Source organism: Anthonomus grandis, unplaced genomic scaffold, assembly GCF_022605725.1.
Source record: "Anthonomus grandis grandis unplaced genomic scaffold, icAntGran1.3 ctg00000342.1, whole genome shotgun sequence".
Taxonomy (NCBI): Eukaryota; Metazoa; Arthropoda; class Insecta; order Coleoptera; family Curculionidae; genus Anthonomus; species Anthonomus grandis.
Window position 1 is genome coordinate 103,992 of NW_026088470.1, and position 15,812 is coordinate 119,803.

The 15,812-nt window shown below is 31.2% G+C and overlaps 1 long non-coding RNA gene across 1 annotated transcript in view; it reads left to right on the top strand.

The window, feature by feature from the left end:
• LOC126749596 (uncharacterized) overlaps window positions 1-12,591 on the top strand; it is a 106,931-nt gene extending 94,340 nt beyond the window's left edge. The window contains exon 3 of the long non-coding RNA XR_007665164.1: window positions 12,224-12,591. This is a non-coding gene — a long non-coding RNA (uncharacterized LOC126749596). The remainder of the gene's footprint in view (window positions 1-12,223) is intronic.
• The last annotated feature ends 3,221 nt before the right edge of the window (window positions 12,592-15,812 follow it).

Below are 15,812 nucleotides of genomic sequence, written 5' to 3' on the forward strand. Positions count from 1 at the left end.
AAAAATAAAAAAATGAAATTTTTTCATAGGGCTCTTGATAATTCGATATTTATGAATTATAGTTTTTTACAATTTTCTCCGAATCTGTGATAGCTATAATCAATTAGTTTTTAAATTCGAATACCTCGTAATATTCCCTAGAACTTTTGTTTAAGGCAAAAAGTTGTTAGAGTTATAGTTTAGTTAGAAAAAAATAAAAACCATTTTTTCACAATTTTTCATGGCTATACCCCTTTCGATTTTGGAGCAAAAAAAAAAATTTTTTTTCTTGGGTTTTTTTTACTGGAAATTGCCAACTTAGGGCTTGCATTATAATTTGTCAATTATCATTTTAAGAAAAAAAATGGTACCGTGGAAAAAAAACGAGTTTTCTTTTATTTTTTTTCACATTTTTACTAATATCTCGACTTCTATAGCTTCGATTCGATTCGTTGATGGTTTCTTTTATTTCTTATTCTCCTCCTGTCAATTCTTTTGATATTTTATTACTATTATATTTCAAAACAAAAAGGAAAATTAAAACAAATCGACGTAAAATCCCTGTTTGTTCTATTTCAATAAATAGACCCTTATGGGAACTTCTCTCTGAATTTGGTATTTATGGTTTCTTTAGGATACAAGGAATAAATTATGACAGATAACTGACATTTGAGTCAGCCTAGGTCACATGACTACCGTAACTTTTTAGCTATTGGTCCGATTCTGCTCGAATTTGGTATTCAGGCTTTATTTAGAATACAATTAATATACTTCGACAGATATTTGAAATATAAGATAGTATACTAACACAACGCGACTATATAACAAATTATGGTTCTTTGAAGCATGATACCCCAACCACTGGTCATCTCTTTCCTTGGCATATAAACGTTGGTACACCTGACAATTTTGGTTTTTTTTTTAAGAATTCCTTTATAGCCATTCACAAACAAGACCTAAAGGTTCCAAACTGGTCCCCACGGACCAAAAGTATAGGAGCGAAGCGACTATACTTGTTATATAGGAGCGTCTGCGACTATATTATGCACGCGAGCCCGGGCCCGAAAAATCGTGTTTTTTTGGAAATAAAAATTCATATCTTTGGCTGTATGGCTAGCGAAACGATGAAATTTGGCATAGGGTCTCTCAATACATTGAGAATGATGGATCCGTAAACGATTTTTTTTTCCGGTACCACCAAACGGAGCGGTACTGTCTCAAAGTCAAAAATTCGTAAAAAAATGGGTCAAATTCCTTTCAGACGCGAGAACTCAAATAAAAAGCCTTTAAAAGACTTTAAATTTTTAGGACATAAGGGTCGGTGGGGGCTTAAGAACTGTATACTTTTTGGGCCAGATCGGTATACAGGGTGAGTTGTTATAAGCGAACAAAAGTGACTAAAAAAAAAATTCAAACTTCTCCAGAGGCTAAAAAAAAATTTTTATAAAAAAAGTGTTTCGGCGAAAAGACTTCATTTTATAAGAGATTTAACATACTTGGAGCTTTTTTTTGTAAAAAATTTATTTTACGAGTTCTGGCATTTTCAGTTTTTTGGAATTTTCCGCCAAACGATACTTATTTTGAGAAAAATTTTTTTTTCAAAAAATAACTTCATCTTTTATCTTCCATATGCCATATAACCGAAATTTTCGTAAGCCATACAGGGCGAGCAATAATGAACTTTACCCATGGAGGTCCGACCCGAAAATCACATTTTATTTAATAACTTTTTAGTGGTGGCACCTGGACCATTTATGTTCTCAGGGATTAAATACTTTAATAACCCCATTATTTGTGTAAAATTACAATCTTCCAACATTAATAGGTTCTGAGCAATTCGAATTTTCGCGTTTAATTCATTTGCCACGTCCCTGTACATGGTGAAAAGATCAAACAACATCTAAAGGATCCAAAATTTTGTTTTACAACACATACTAAAATTTCAGGGTTCCAGCGATAGTACAAGTACCCGAAAAATGCGATTTTATGAAAAAAGTCCATTTTTTTGCGTTTTTGCAGGTAATTGGAGGTGTCAACCTAAACTCTGATGAAATGGCTGGTGGGAACAATACTTTGACGCATGGTGGATACAAATTTTTTGCTCGTGACAGGTGGCCGGGACTTGGTTGGGTTTTTTGTAAAATTATGAATGAAAATGAACCGGAAACGATCAGGGAAAGGAAGCACCGAATCAGAAAATGAATGGGCTTTCCGAATCTGTGCATATCAATTGGGGAAATTGTGTATTGCGGCCAGGAAAATTCGGCAAACATTTTGACGTCTTCGAAAAATGCCGTTTTTTTGAAAAGTCAGTGGTTTTATACCGGGGTGAGACGAAATGAAATTTGCCCGATTATTTTATTAAAATTATTCGAATATATACACGGGTCAGTCGTAATGATCTATTTAATTTAAAATAAAAATTTCGATATTAGGTGAGTTTTTACTATTTAGTTTGTTATTAATAGATGTTAACAATTCTTAGACATTGCTTTTGGGATATAAATAAAATTTTTTTGAAATTATTGATTTTTAAGGTTAGTCGAGTATCATAACTTTTTTGGTATTGGTGCGATTTGGTTGAAATTTGGTACCTAGTACCTATTTCGGATATGATTAATAAATTTTTACAGATATTTGACATGACTATGTTTTAGGGTCACGTGACTACCTTAACTTTCTTCCTATTTATCCGATTTGATTGAAATTTGGTATTTGGGCTATATTTAGGATGCAATTATTAATTTTTCACAGATATTTGACATTTGACTTCCAGGTCACGTGACTATTGTAACTTTTTTGCTATTGGTCTGATTGGGTTCAAATTTGGTATTTGGGCTTTATTTAGGACACAATTAATAAATTTTAACAGATAATTGACAAATTATATTTTAAAGTCACGTGACTTTCATAATTCTTTTGCTATTGATCCGATTGGGTTCAAATTTGGAATTTGGGGTTTATTTAAGATGCAATTGTTGATTTTTTACAAAATTTTAAAATATTGAGTTCTAGGGTCACGTGACTATCAAAATTTCCTATTTGATTGAAATTGGCTATTAGATGATATGTATATATTTGTAGATAATATTTTGTATTACCCTATTCCTTTTATCTTATTTTGTTAAATTATTTCTTAAATTTGCCTTTAAAAAAAAAATTAAGAAATCATCGGTTCGAATACATAGGCTTTAAAGGGATCTTATGTTCTCTCGTAATATTGTGGCATTATTATAGATTTTGAAAAATTTTGTCATAAAGCTTTTTTATTACTTTTTGAGTGGTCTTTAGCCAGAAAAAAAAAATTTTGAATTTGGAGCATGTTTTGAAAAAATTTTCATTTTGGGCCCGATTTTGTTCGAAAATCGATAAATGCAAATAAATAGGTTTTCTGTTCATTTTAGAGTCAAATCGATAATAACCTTTTTGAAAGGTATCCTGAAGTAGTACAAGATAGAAAAATAAAAAGTTAAAATTTTTCCATAGGGCTCTTGATAATTCGATATTTATGATTATTAATTTTTTACAATTTTCTCCGATTCTGTGATAGCTATAATCAATTCGTTTTAACAGTCGAATTCCTCGTAATATTCCCGAGAACTTTTATTTAAGAGAAAAAGTTGTCAGAGTTATAGTTTATTTAGAAAAAAATAAAAACCATTTTTTCGCAATTTTTCATGACTATACCCTGTCGATTTTGGAGCAAAAAAAAAATTTTTTTTCTTGGGTTTTTTTTACTGGAAATTGCCAACTTAGGGCTTACATTATAAGTTGTCAGTTATCATTTTTAAAAAAAAAAATTCTACCGTGGGAAAAAACGAGTTTTCTTTTATTTTTTTTTACATTTTTACTAATATCTCGACTTCTATAGCTTCGATTCAATTCGTTGATGGTTTCTTTTATTCTTTATTCTCCTCCTGTTAATTCTTTTTATATTTTATTACAATTGCCGTTCGGAATAAAACTGAAAAATTTTAAAAATCGACGTAAATACATAGACTCTTATGGGACCTAATATTTCTCTTTATATTGTGGCACTCGTATAAATCATGGAAAATTTTGGCATTAAGCTTTTTTACTAGTTTTTGAATGGTTTTTAACTAGAAAAAAGAAATTTTGAATTCGGAGCATATTTTGAAAAAATGGTTATTTTGACCCCGGATTTTGTTCGAAAATCGAAAAATGCAAAGAAATAGGTTTTCCGTTCATTTTAGAGTCAAATTGGTAATAATCTTTTTTAAAGATACTCTGAAGTAGTACAGGATAGAAAAATAAAAAATTGAAATTTTTCAATAGGGCTCTTGATAATTCGATATTTATGTTTAATAGTTTTTTCCAATTTTCTCCGATTGTATAATAGCTAGAACCGATTCGTTTTAACGCACGGATACCTCGTAATATTCCCGAAAACTTTTGTATAAGACAAAAAGTTGTCAGAGTTATATTTTATTTATAAAAAAATAAAAACCATTTTTTTGAAATTTTTCGTGGGTATACCCCTTTCGATTTTCGACCAAAAAAAAATTTTTTTTTCTTGGGTTTTTTTTGTGAAAATTACAAGTTTAGGGCTAAAACTAAAATTTGTCATAAATTATTTTAAGAAAAAAAATGATACCGTGGGAAAAAACCAGTTTTCTTTTGTTCTTCCCCATTTTTTTACTTATATCTCGGCTTCTATAGCTTCGATTCAATTTATTTATGGTTTTTTTTATTTCTTATTCTTCTCCTGTCAATTCTTTTGATATTTTATTACTATTACATTTTAAAATAAAAAGAAAAATTAAAACAAATCGACGTAAAATCCCGTTTGTTCTATTTCAATAAATAGACCCTTATGGGAACTTCTCTCTGAATTTGGTATTTATGGTTTATTTAGGATACAATAAATTATGACAGATAACTGACATTTAAGTTTCAGCCTAGGTCACGTGACTACCGTAACTTTTTTGCTATTGGTCCGATTCTGTTGGAATTTGGTACTCAGGCTTAATTTAGAATACAATTAATATATTTTGACAGATATTTGAAATATAAGACAGTATATCGACACACAACGCGACTATATAACAAATTATGGTTCTTTGAAGCATGATACCCCAACCACTGGTCATCTCTTTCCTTGGCATATAAACGTTGGTACACCTGATAATTTTTGTTTTGTTTTAAGAAATCCTCTAAGGCCCATCACTGACAGGACTTAGAGGTTCCAAACTGGTCCCCACGGACCAAAAGTATAGGAGCGAAGCGACTATACTTGTTATATAGGAGCGTCTGCGACTATATTATGCACGCGACCTCGGGTCCGAAAAATCGTGTTTTTTTGGAAATAAAAATTCATATCTTTGGCTGTATGGCTAGCGAAACGATGAAATTTGGCATAGGGTCTCTCAATACATTGGGAATGATGGATCCGTAAACGAATTTTTTTTCGGGTACCATCAAACGGAGCGGTACTGTCTCAAAGTCAAAAATTCGTAAAAAAACGGCTCGAAATTCATTTTTGCACGAGATCTCAATTTTAACGCTGTCAAAAAAATTGAAATTTTTAGGCATAAAAGACTTTATGGTAATTCATGTCTGTATACTTTTTGGGCCCGATCGGTGTACAGGGTGAGTTGTTATAAGCGAACAAAAGTGACTAAAAAAAAAATTCAAACTTCTCCAGAGGCTAAAAAAAAATTTTTATAAAAAAAGTGTTTCGGCGAAAAGACTTTATTTTATAAGAGATTTGACATACTTGGAGCTTTTTTTTGTAAAAAATTTATTTTACGAGTTCTGGCATTTTCAGTTTTTTGGAATTTTCTGCCAAACGATACTTATTTTGGGAAAATTTTTTTTTTCAAAAAATAACTTCATCTTTTACCTTTCATATGCCATATAACCGAAATTTTCGTAAGCCATACAGGGCGAGCAATAATGAACTTTACCCATGAAGGTCCGACCCGAAAATCACATTTTATTTAATAACTTTTTCGTAGTAGCATCTGGACCATTTATATTCTCAGGCATTAAATACTTTAATAACCCCAATATTTATGTAAAATTACAATCTTCCAACATTAATAGGTTCTGAGCAATTCGAATTTTCGCGTTTAATTCATTTGCCACGTCCCTGTACATGGTGAAAATATCAGACATCATCTAAAAGATCCGAAATTTTGTTTTACAACACATACTAAAATTTCAGGGTTCCAGCGATAGTACAAGTACCCGAAAAATGCGATTTTATGAAAAAAGTCCATTTTTTTGCGTTTTTGCAGGTAATTGGAGGTGTCAACCTAAACTCTGATGAAATGGCTGGTGGGAACAATACTTTGACGCATGGTGGATACAAATTTTTTGCTCGTGACAGGTGGCCGGGACTTGGTTGGGTTTTTTGTAAAATTATGAATGAAAATGAACCGGAAACGATCAGGGAAAGGAAGCACCGAATCAGAAAATGAATGGGCTTTCCGAATCTGTGCATATCAATTGGGGAAATTGTGTATTGCGGCCAGGAAAATTCGACAAACATTTTGACGTCTTCGAAAAATGCCGTTTTTTTGAAATGTCAGTGTCTTTATACCGGGGTGAGACGAAATGAAATTTGCCCGATTATTTTATTAAAATTATTCGAATATATACACGGGTCAGTCGTAATGATCTATTTAATTTAAAATAAAAATTTCGATATTAGGTGAGTTTTTACTATTTAGTTTATTATTAATATATGTTAATAATTCTTAAACATTGCTTTTGGGATATAAATAAAATTTTTTTGAAATTATTGATTTTTAAGGTTAGTCGAGTATCATAACTTTTTTGGTATTGGTGCGATTTGGTTGAAATTTGGTACCTAGTACCTATTTCGGATAAGATTAATAAATTTTTACAGATATTTGACATGACTATGTTTTAAGGTCACGTGATTATCAAAACTTTCTTCCTATTTGTCCGATTTGATTGAAATTTGGTATTTGGGGTTTATTTAGGATGCAATTATTAATTTTTCACAGATATTTGACATTTGACTTCCAGGTCACGTGACTATTGTAACTTTTTTGCTATTGGTCTGATTGGGTTCAAATTTGGTATTTGGGCTTTATTTAAAATGCAATTATTAATTTTTGACAGATATTTGACATTTGACTTCCGGGTCACGTGACTATTGTAACTTTTTTGCTATGAGTCCGATTGGGTTCAAATTTGGTATTTATGCTTTATTTAGGATACAATTAATAAATTTTAACAGATAATTGACAAATTATATTTTAAAGTCACGTGACTTTCATAATTCTTTTGCTATTGATCCGATTGGGTTGAAATTTAGTATTTGAGCTTTATTTAGGATGCCAGTAATACATTTTGACAGAAATTTGACAGATTGAATTTTAAAGTCACGTGACTTCCATAACTTTTTTGCTATTGATCCGATTGGGTTCAAATTTGGAATTTGGGGTTTATTTAGGATGCAATTGTTGATTTTTTACAAAATTTTAAAATATTGAGTTCTAGGGTCACGTGACTATCAAAATTTCCTATTTGATTGAAATTGGCTATTAAATGATATGTATATATTTGTAGATAATATTTTGTATGATTCTATTCCTTTTATCTTATTTTGTTAAATTATTTCTTAAATTTGCCTTTAAAAAAAAAATTAAGAAATCATCGGTTCGAATACATAGGCTTTAAAGGGAACTTATGTTCTCTCGTAATATTGTGGCATTATTATAGATTTTTAAAAATGTTGTCATAAAGCTTTTTTATTACTTTTTGAGTGGTCTTTCGCCAGAAAAAAGAAATTTTAAATTTGGAGCATGTTTTGAAAAAATTTTCATTTTGGGCCCGATTTTGTTCGAAAATCGATAAATGCAAATAAATAGGTTTTCTGTTCATTTTAGAGTCAAATCGATAATAACCTTTTTGAAAGGTATCCTGAAGTAGTACAAGATAGAAAAATAAAAAATTGAAATTTTTCCATAGGGCTCTTGATAATTCGATATTTATGATTTATAGTTATTTACAATTTTCTCCGAATCTGTGATAGCTATAATCAATTAGTTTTAACATTCGAATACCTCGTAACATTCCCTAGAACTTTTGTTTAAGACAAAAAGTTGTCAGAGTTATAGTTTATTTAGAAAAAAATAAAAACCATTTTTTCACAATTTTTCATGGCTATACCCCTTTCGATTTTGGAGCAAAAAAAAAATTTTTTTTTCTTGGGTTTTTTTTACTGGAAATTGCCAACTTAGGGCTTACATTATAATTTGTCGATTATAATTTTAAGAAAAAAAATGGTACCGTGGGAAAAAACGAGTTTTCTTTTATTTTTTTTCACATTTTTACTAATATCTCGACTTGTATAGCTTCGATTCAATTCGTTGATAGTTTCTATTATTCCTTATTCTCCTCCAGTTAATTCTTTTTATATTTTATTACAATTGCCTTTCGAAATAAAACTGAAAAATTTAAAAAATCGACGTAAAAGCCCGGTTGTCTTATCCCTGTACATAGGCTCTTATGGAACCTAATTTTTCCCTTTATATTATGGCACTCGTATAAATCGTGGAAAATTTTGTCATAAAGCTTTTTTATTAGTTTTTGAATGGTCTTTAACCAGAAAAAAGAAATTTTGAATTTGGAGCATATTTTGGAAAAATGGTCATTTTGACCCCGGATTTTGTTCGAAAATCGAAAAATGCAAAGAAATAGGTTTCCGTTCATTTTAGAGTCAAATTGGTAATAATCTTTTTTAAAGATACTCTGAAGTAGTACAGGTTAGAAAAATAAAAAATTGAAATTTTTCCATAGGGCTCTTGATAATTCGATATTTATGTTTAATAGTTTTTTCCAATTTTCTCCGATTGTATAATAGCTAGAACCGATTCGTTTTAACGCACGGATACCTCGTAATATTCCCGAAAACTTTTGTTTAAGACAAAAAGTTGTCAGAGTTATATTTTATTTTTAAAAAAATAAAAACCATTTTTTCGCAATTTTTCGTGGCTATTCCCCTTTCGATTTTCGACCAAAAAAAATTTTTTTTTTCTTGGGTTTTTTTTACTTGAAATTGCCAACTTAGGGCTTACATTATAATTTGTCAATAATTATTTTAAGAAAAAAAAATGATACCGTGGGAAAAAACCAGTTTTCTTTTGTTTTTCCCACATTTTTTCTAATATCTCGGCTTCTATAGCTTCGATTCAATTTGTTGATGGTTTCTTTTATTTCTTATTCTCCTCCTGTCAATTCTTTTGATATTTTATTACTATTACTTTTCAAAATAAAAAGAAAAATTAAAACAAATCGACGTAAAATCCCTGTTTGTTCTATTTCAAGAAATAGACCTTTATGGGAACTTCTCTCTGAATTTGGTATTTATGGTTTATTTAGGATACAACTAATAAATTATGACAGATAACTGACATTTAAGGTTCAGCCTAGGTCACGTGACTACCGTAACTTTTTTGCTATTGGTCCGATTCTGTTCGAATTTGGTATTCAGGCTATATTTAGGATACAATTAATATACTTTGAGAGATATTTGAAATATAAGACAGTATATTGACACACAACGCGACTATATAACAAATTATGGTTCTTTGAAGCATGATACCCCAACAACTGGTCCTCTCTTACCTTGGCAGGTAAACGTTAGCCTCCCCGACTCACCTGATAATTTTTGATTTTTTTTTTTAATTCCCTTATGGCTTTTCACAAACAAGACCTAAAGGTTCCAAACTGGTCCCCACGGACCAAAAGTATAGGAGCGAAGCGACTATACTTGTTATAAGGAGCGTTAGCGACTTATTATGCACGCCACGTCCGACCCTAATTTGGGTGTTTTTTGGGAAATAAAAATTCATATCTTTGGCTGTATGGCTAGCGAAACGATGAAATTTGGCATGTGGCCTCTCAATACATTGAGAATGATGAATCCGTAAACAATTTTTTTTTTCGGTACCCACAAAGGGAGCAGTACCGAGTTGAAGTCAAAAATTCGTAAAAAAATGGGTAAAATTCGAGTTTCCGACGAGATCTCAATTTTAAAGCATTCAATCGAGCTGAAATTTTCAGGATATACGGGTTCTTGGGGGTTACGTGTCTGTATACTTTTTGGGCCAGATCCGTATACAGGGTGATTTTTTATAAGCGATCAAAGTTGAGTAAAAAAAAAATTCAAAATGGTCCAGAGGCTAAAAGATAATTTTTATAAAAAAAGTTTTTTGGCGAAAAGACTTAGTTTTATGAGAGAAATAACATATTTAGAGGTTTTTTTTCAAAAAAAATTTTTTAACGAGTTCTGGCATTTTTAGTTTTTTCGAATTTACTACCAAACGAAACTTATTTCCGAAAAAAAAAAAATTTCAAAAAATAGGTTCATCTTTTATCTTTCAAATGCCATATAAGCGAAATTTTTGTGAACCATACAGGGCGAGCAATAATAAATTTTTTCCATGAAGGTCCGAAAAATTGACAAAAAAAAATCACATTTTATTTAATAACTTTTTAAGGGTGGCACTTGGAAATTTCAAACTTTCAACATTTATAATACTTTCTAAGGGCTTTTTTCTGATGTAATCTACAGTCATCTACGTAGAGTAGTTTTTGCTCTACACCTTTTTTTTACTTTGACGCTTAATACTGGCATACCTATGTAACGTACGAAGACCATTTTTGCCTTCAGACACGCGGAATTTATCTGGCTATAATCCACTAAATACCGTTTTGTTTCAAATATCACCATTTTTCAAGAAAATGCAATTTTCCATAAAAAGTCCAAAAAATCGGTCAGCTGAATATTGGTACCCCCCCGGTACCGGCTCTCAAGGTACAATAATTCGGGTGGTCTAGCACCCAACAAGCCCGTCTCCCAGGCAATGAAACCTGCGCTGTTCGCCCGTGTCCGCTTAAAATAAGACCCTTTTTATAATCGAAATTTAACTACTAAAACCGGTTGGAATCGGTCCAGAATTGATGTTAAACTGTTCCTAAGGCTTTATACTATTTTTCCATGTACAAATCATAAAGGAAAAACCTTTTTTTATACCCTAAAACATCGTCTGAAAATGGTCAATTTTGACGTCTACGGGCGATTTTAATGCCCACTTTTACCGCAGTTTTGATGACATCAGTGACATGACGTCAACGTGAATGAATCGGCTGGGTCTTGCTTCTTATTTTCATTGATAAAATACTTAAATTAGCTCAGAATTTCCCGAAATCGGTATGGAATAATTCTAGAGACTCTGGAGAATCCGATTATGTGCATATCTTTTACCAAGTCGCCTTCCTTTAGCTGTGATCATTCGACAAAGTTTTAAAGTTTTAGAATTTACCGTGTTTTCATGCGACGGAAGGACCCATACATACATGGCATTTTGGGTGCGGGAGTGAAAGTTTAATTACTATTTATTTATTTTAACACAAAATCTAACTGTGGACTGTGGATCATTGTTATTATTTGCATTGTGAAGAAAACGCAAGCGTTAAAGGTAGGCCTTAATGTAATATGAGCTTCAATGACAACCTAACCTCTACATGTATTATGTAAATAAATAACAAGACCAAAAAGCAGAAAATATTGAACTTATAAGTTGGAATAAGGTCCAAAATGTGAAAGATTGGCAAATTTCCGCTTAACTAAACGCTGTAAATACTACACCTTGCATATAAGCATATAATCAGTTTTCACCCAAGAGGTGTGTAACCTTAAAAGAGTAAGGAAATTCAACTACAGTTATGTGTCCCTAGTCAAATATGAATAACAAATAGATATCTGTATGGTCTAACAATTAGCATCCATGCAAGGGTATCTTAATGGTTTTGCTCATGACTGGCAGCAGGCCACTTAGTCTGAATGCTCAGGTCAGCGAGATGCCAGGCTTTAAAACATCTAAGAGGATAATCGAAGCAGTAGATAGCATCCAGTTGTGGCACTATCGAAGGGGAGGAATGCAGATTCTGGCAGCTAGATGTTTCAAGTGTTGAGTTGATGATAAGGTGGAAGATGGTGGTGAAAAGAAGCAGAAAAAGCCAGTCCAAAACTGGAGAGACTTTTTTTTATCTTATTGTTGTTCTATATTCTATATTATTTAGATACCAAAGATAGTTTCCTTACAGAGAAGTATTTATATATCATATAGTTTAGTACATATTAAACATCATATTAGTGATTACTCCACACACAAAATTGTACAATTTTCATTTTACGAGAAATAGAGAACATATATATTCAAATTTTTATAGGATACACAAGGTTAAGTGTTGGGTTTCCTTCTTTGCTCCCAAACTCTATAATGCTCTCCCTGCTACCATTAAACTGTTACCTACCAAGTTTTTTACTGCAATATAAATTTACTATAAAACAATATCTATTGAAAAAATGTTTTTTCTCAATACAAGAATTTCTAAATGATGATTTCTCATATATGTAATTATAATATAAAACTTTTAGGCTTTAAATCCTTTGATTAATAATAATATTAAGAAGTGTAAAGATTTTCTCTGCGACATATGTGAGCACCTTTGTGTATATGGCATTAACAAAGTATGTTTATGTTTAAATTAGGTGTAAGAACAGCTGTTTTTGTTAAATCTTTCTTTTCTATCACATAAAGTGATGTGTAAGTGTAACATAAGTTTATGAAATAAAGATGATTTTACTTAATTATTTAACTGTGTTCACCATTTATTTTTCCTACCTAAAAGATTGAAATAATATAGCGGATTGGGTTGGGTTAGAAGGGCAGAAAAACCTATAAACTTACTGGGTTTTCATGTAAACATTACAGCTATGTGGTGTTCTGAGTCTGATCATGATGAGTGATCTCATCGAAACACATAAACTAGGAATATTTAAGAGAATTGGGTAAGTATTCATGTTCTTTTTCTACAGGAAAATAAAATTGTAAAATAGCTAATGTAACAAAAATATAAATGATTTAACATATTTATTTGACCGAGAGCATTATGAAAAACTAAAAGATCATTGTAAGTATGCTTCAAGGGTTAGTCCTCGGATTTTTGTTGTCCTCTTTTTCAGCTAGCATACCAATTTGACAACCAGATATGTTTGCTGTTCTGCAAGACATTGTAACTTTTTAATGACCTAAGTACATATCTTAAAAGACTTTCTAAATAAATTAAAAACATTGATTTAACAAGATGTATTATAATTAAGCAAAAGAATAAAGCAGTTCTTAAGTTAAGTATGTAAGAATATTCAGGTATAAATACTGTCTATGAAATATTTCAGATTAAGTGTATGTACAAATTTAAACTGATCGCCACATATAAACAGTAGCTCTTAGAAAACTGTCCCAATATCTGCTTTATATGAGAGTAAAGAATGTTTGCCTAAAAAGTGTACATTTTAATTGTATGTTTTGAAATGTAAACTATTTATTATAGACATTTTGATAAAAAATTAAAGATATGTATAAAATGGATAATAACTGTATGCTAATGACTGCAAAGTAATATAAAGCAAATTTGGTTTATGCCTTCAGGAATGGAATCTTGAATAAAACTCAACCTTTATTATAGATCATTTTTCTCTTTAATTATTAAAAGTAAATAACTGTATGACAAAAGTTGATAAAACAATAAACAGGTTGAGGAATATAAACATGAAATAAGTTTTATTTTCTACCCAACAATAGGGTTTTTAGGTCCAGCTGAAAAATTCTCGTGCCTTTTTGCCTATTCAAGATTCAAAACAAATAAAGTATATATAATTACATATGTATATTTCATTCAAATAACATTAAGTATATAAATTATAAATGCATCCAACTTCTGGTGAAAAAATCCAGTATTAAGTGAAACTTCATTGAAATATTGCTCCGTTCCACAACAAAAAAGTTGATTGTCTACAGTTTGTGTCACAGTTCAGTTGTTATATTCCTGTTTACTTCTAATTTTTATTTCCTTCCTCATATGACTGCACCTACTCCATCAAACACATTTCATGATCTCTGGGGAATCCTAACATACTTCATGTAACTTATTTATTTCTAGTTGTGTAGTCTAATCAACAGTAAAGACAGGCAGTTCTTTCTGGTTTCCCAAGTTCATCAATATGGTAAAATCTCAATGATTTCTTGATGGATGTCCTTAAGTACATGGTCTGAGCCCCATCAAACACATTTCATGAACTCTGTGGAATCCTAACATACTTCAATTAGCTTATTTCTTCCTGGTTGTGTGATGGTTTCATCCTGGTTTGACCAGGATGAAAACAAATCATACTGTGTAATCATTCTAGATGCACAAAAGTTCACACAGGCAAGATATATGTAAACTTGAATGAAGTTATGAGATTTTTATCAGTCTTATTTAGCAAAGTTATGGTTTTTTTTATACATATTGGCACAATATAAGTTGAGTATTAATATTAATATAAAACTTATAAAATACATATAGGTATGCATCTTCATACACAATCGCTACGTCCGATCGTTTTAGCGACCGGAATCGAGAACGCAGCATATGCCGGTTGTCAGCAACAACATTATAGTCCGCGCTCCATGTTATTTTATCAATATAATGCCTGTTTCACACGCCTTTACTCAAGCTGCGTATCGGATGCGTTTTGGTAGATCCGTTTACGCTTTGAAAGGGTGACTCTGCCGAGACGTTCAATTTTGATTTATTTACAAATGTGAATATTTTATTTATGTGATTGATTTAATGTTTAAAATATGTATAGACGCCGTTAACAATTATATAAATGCATTATTAGACTTTTCCCCCTATATTGTAGTCTTTTACTTATATAAATTTAATCAATTAATAAATTAACAACTTTCTCAGTCGGTGCAAAGAAGTGGATCCAATGCTTAAATAATTAGTGGAATGGAAATGAATGGAATGGAATTGGAAAGGTAAAATCCATTTTAGGTCGTTTTGAGGCAACTCATCTTCAAAAATGTTTACATTCCACAAGTCAGATATTAGAATTTTTTGGGAATAACAACTCATAAGCTCTTAAAAATTTGTTATGAAATCAAGTTGCCCAAAGGCTTCATTGGCAAGTTCATTACTTTTTTGTTGTTCACTATTTCTTTCGTCTAAACTTTCTCTAGGAAGTTGCACTTTTTGTGTTGTGAAAAATTTGAGGCACTGCTGAGCAAACTAATCTTGCTTTAACTCTAATCTTAGTGAGTGTGCCATCAGGTAAAAGATAATCATCTTCACGGATAATATCATTCTGATAAAAATGCTTGGCACACACCACAGAATATTGAGTAGGAGTCCAATTATCTCTAGGTATGGTTTTAGCCATTTAATTTTAAGTTGTTCATCTTTGGGGAAGCGAAAAACAGAAATACTTGCCTCCCCTGCTTTTAAACTACTTTTGTAATTAGATTTATATCCAGGAACACAGCAGGGACTTGGCATGTTCAAAGGATTCTAATGAAACTTTTTTATGTAATTAACAACTTTTTTGCTATTGATCCGATTGGGATGAAATTTGGTATTTGGAGTTTATTTAGGATGCAAATAATAAATTTTGACAGATAATTCAAATTTGTAGTTCAGGTCACGTGACACCGTAACTCTTTTGCTACTGATCCGATTGGGTTGAAACTTGCTATTTAGAGTTTATTAAGGATGCAATTAATATACGTTGACAGATATTTGACATATGTAACACATAATAACACATTTTATTGACACACAACGCGACTATATAACACATTATGGTTCTTTGAAGCATGATACCCCAACAATTGGTCCTCTCTTGGCAGATAAACGTTAGTCCCCCCGACTGACCAGACCTAAGTACACCTGATAATTTTTGTTTTTTTTAAGAAATCCTCTAAGGCCCATCACTGACAGGA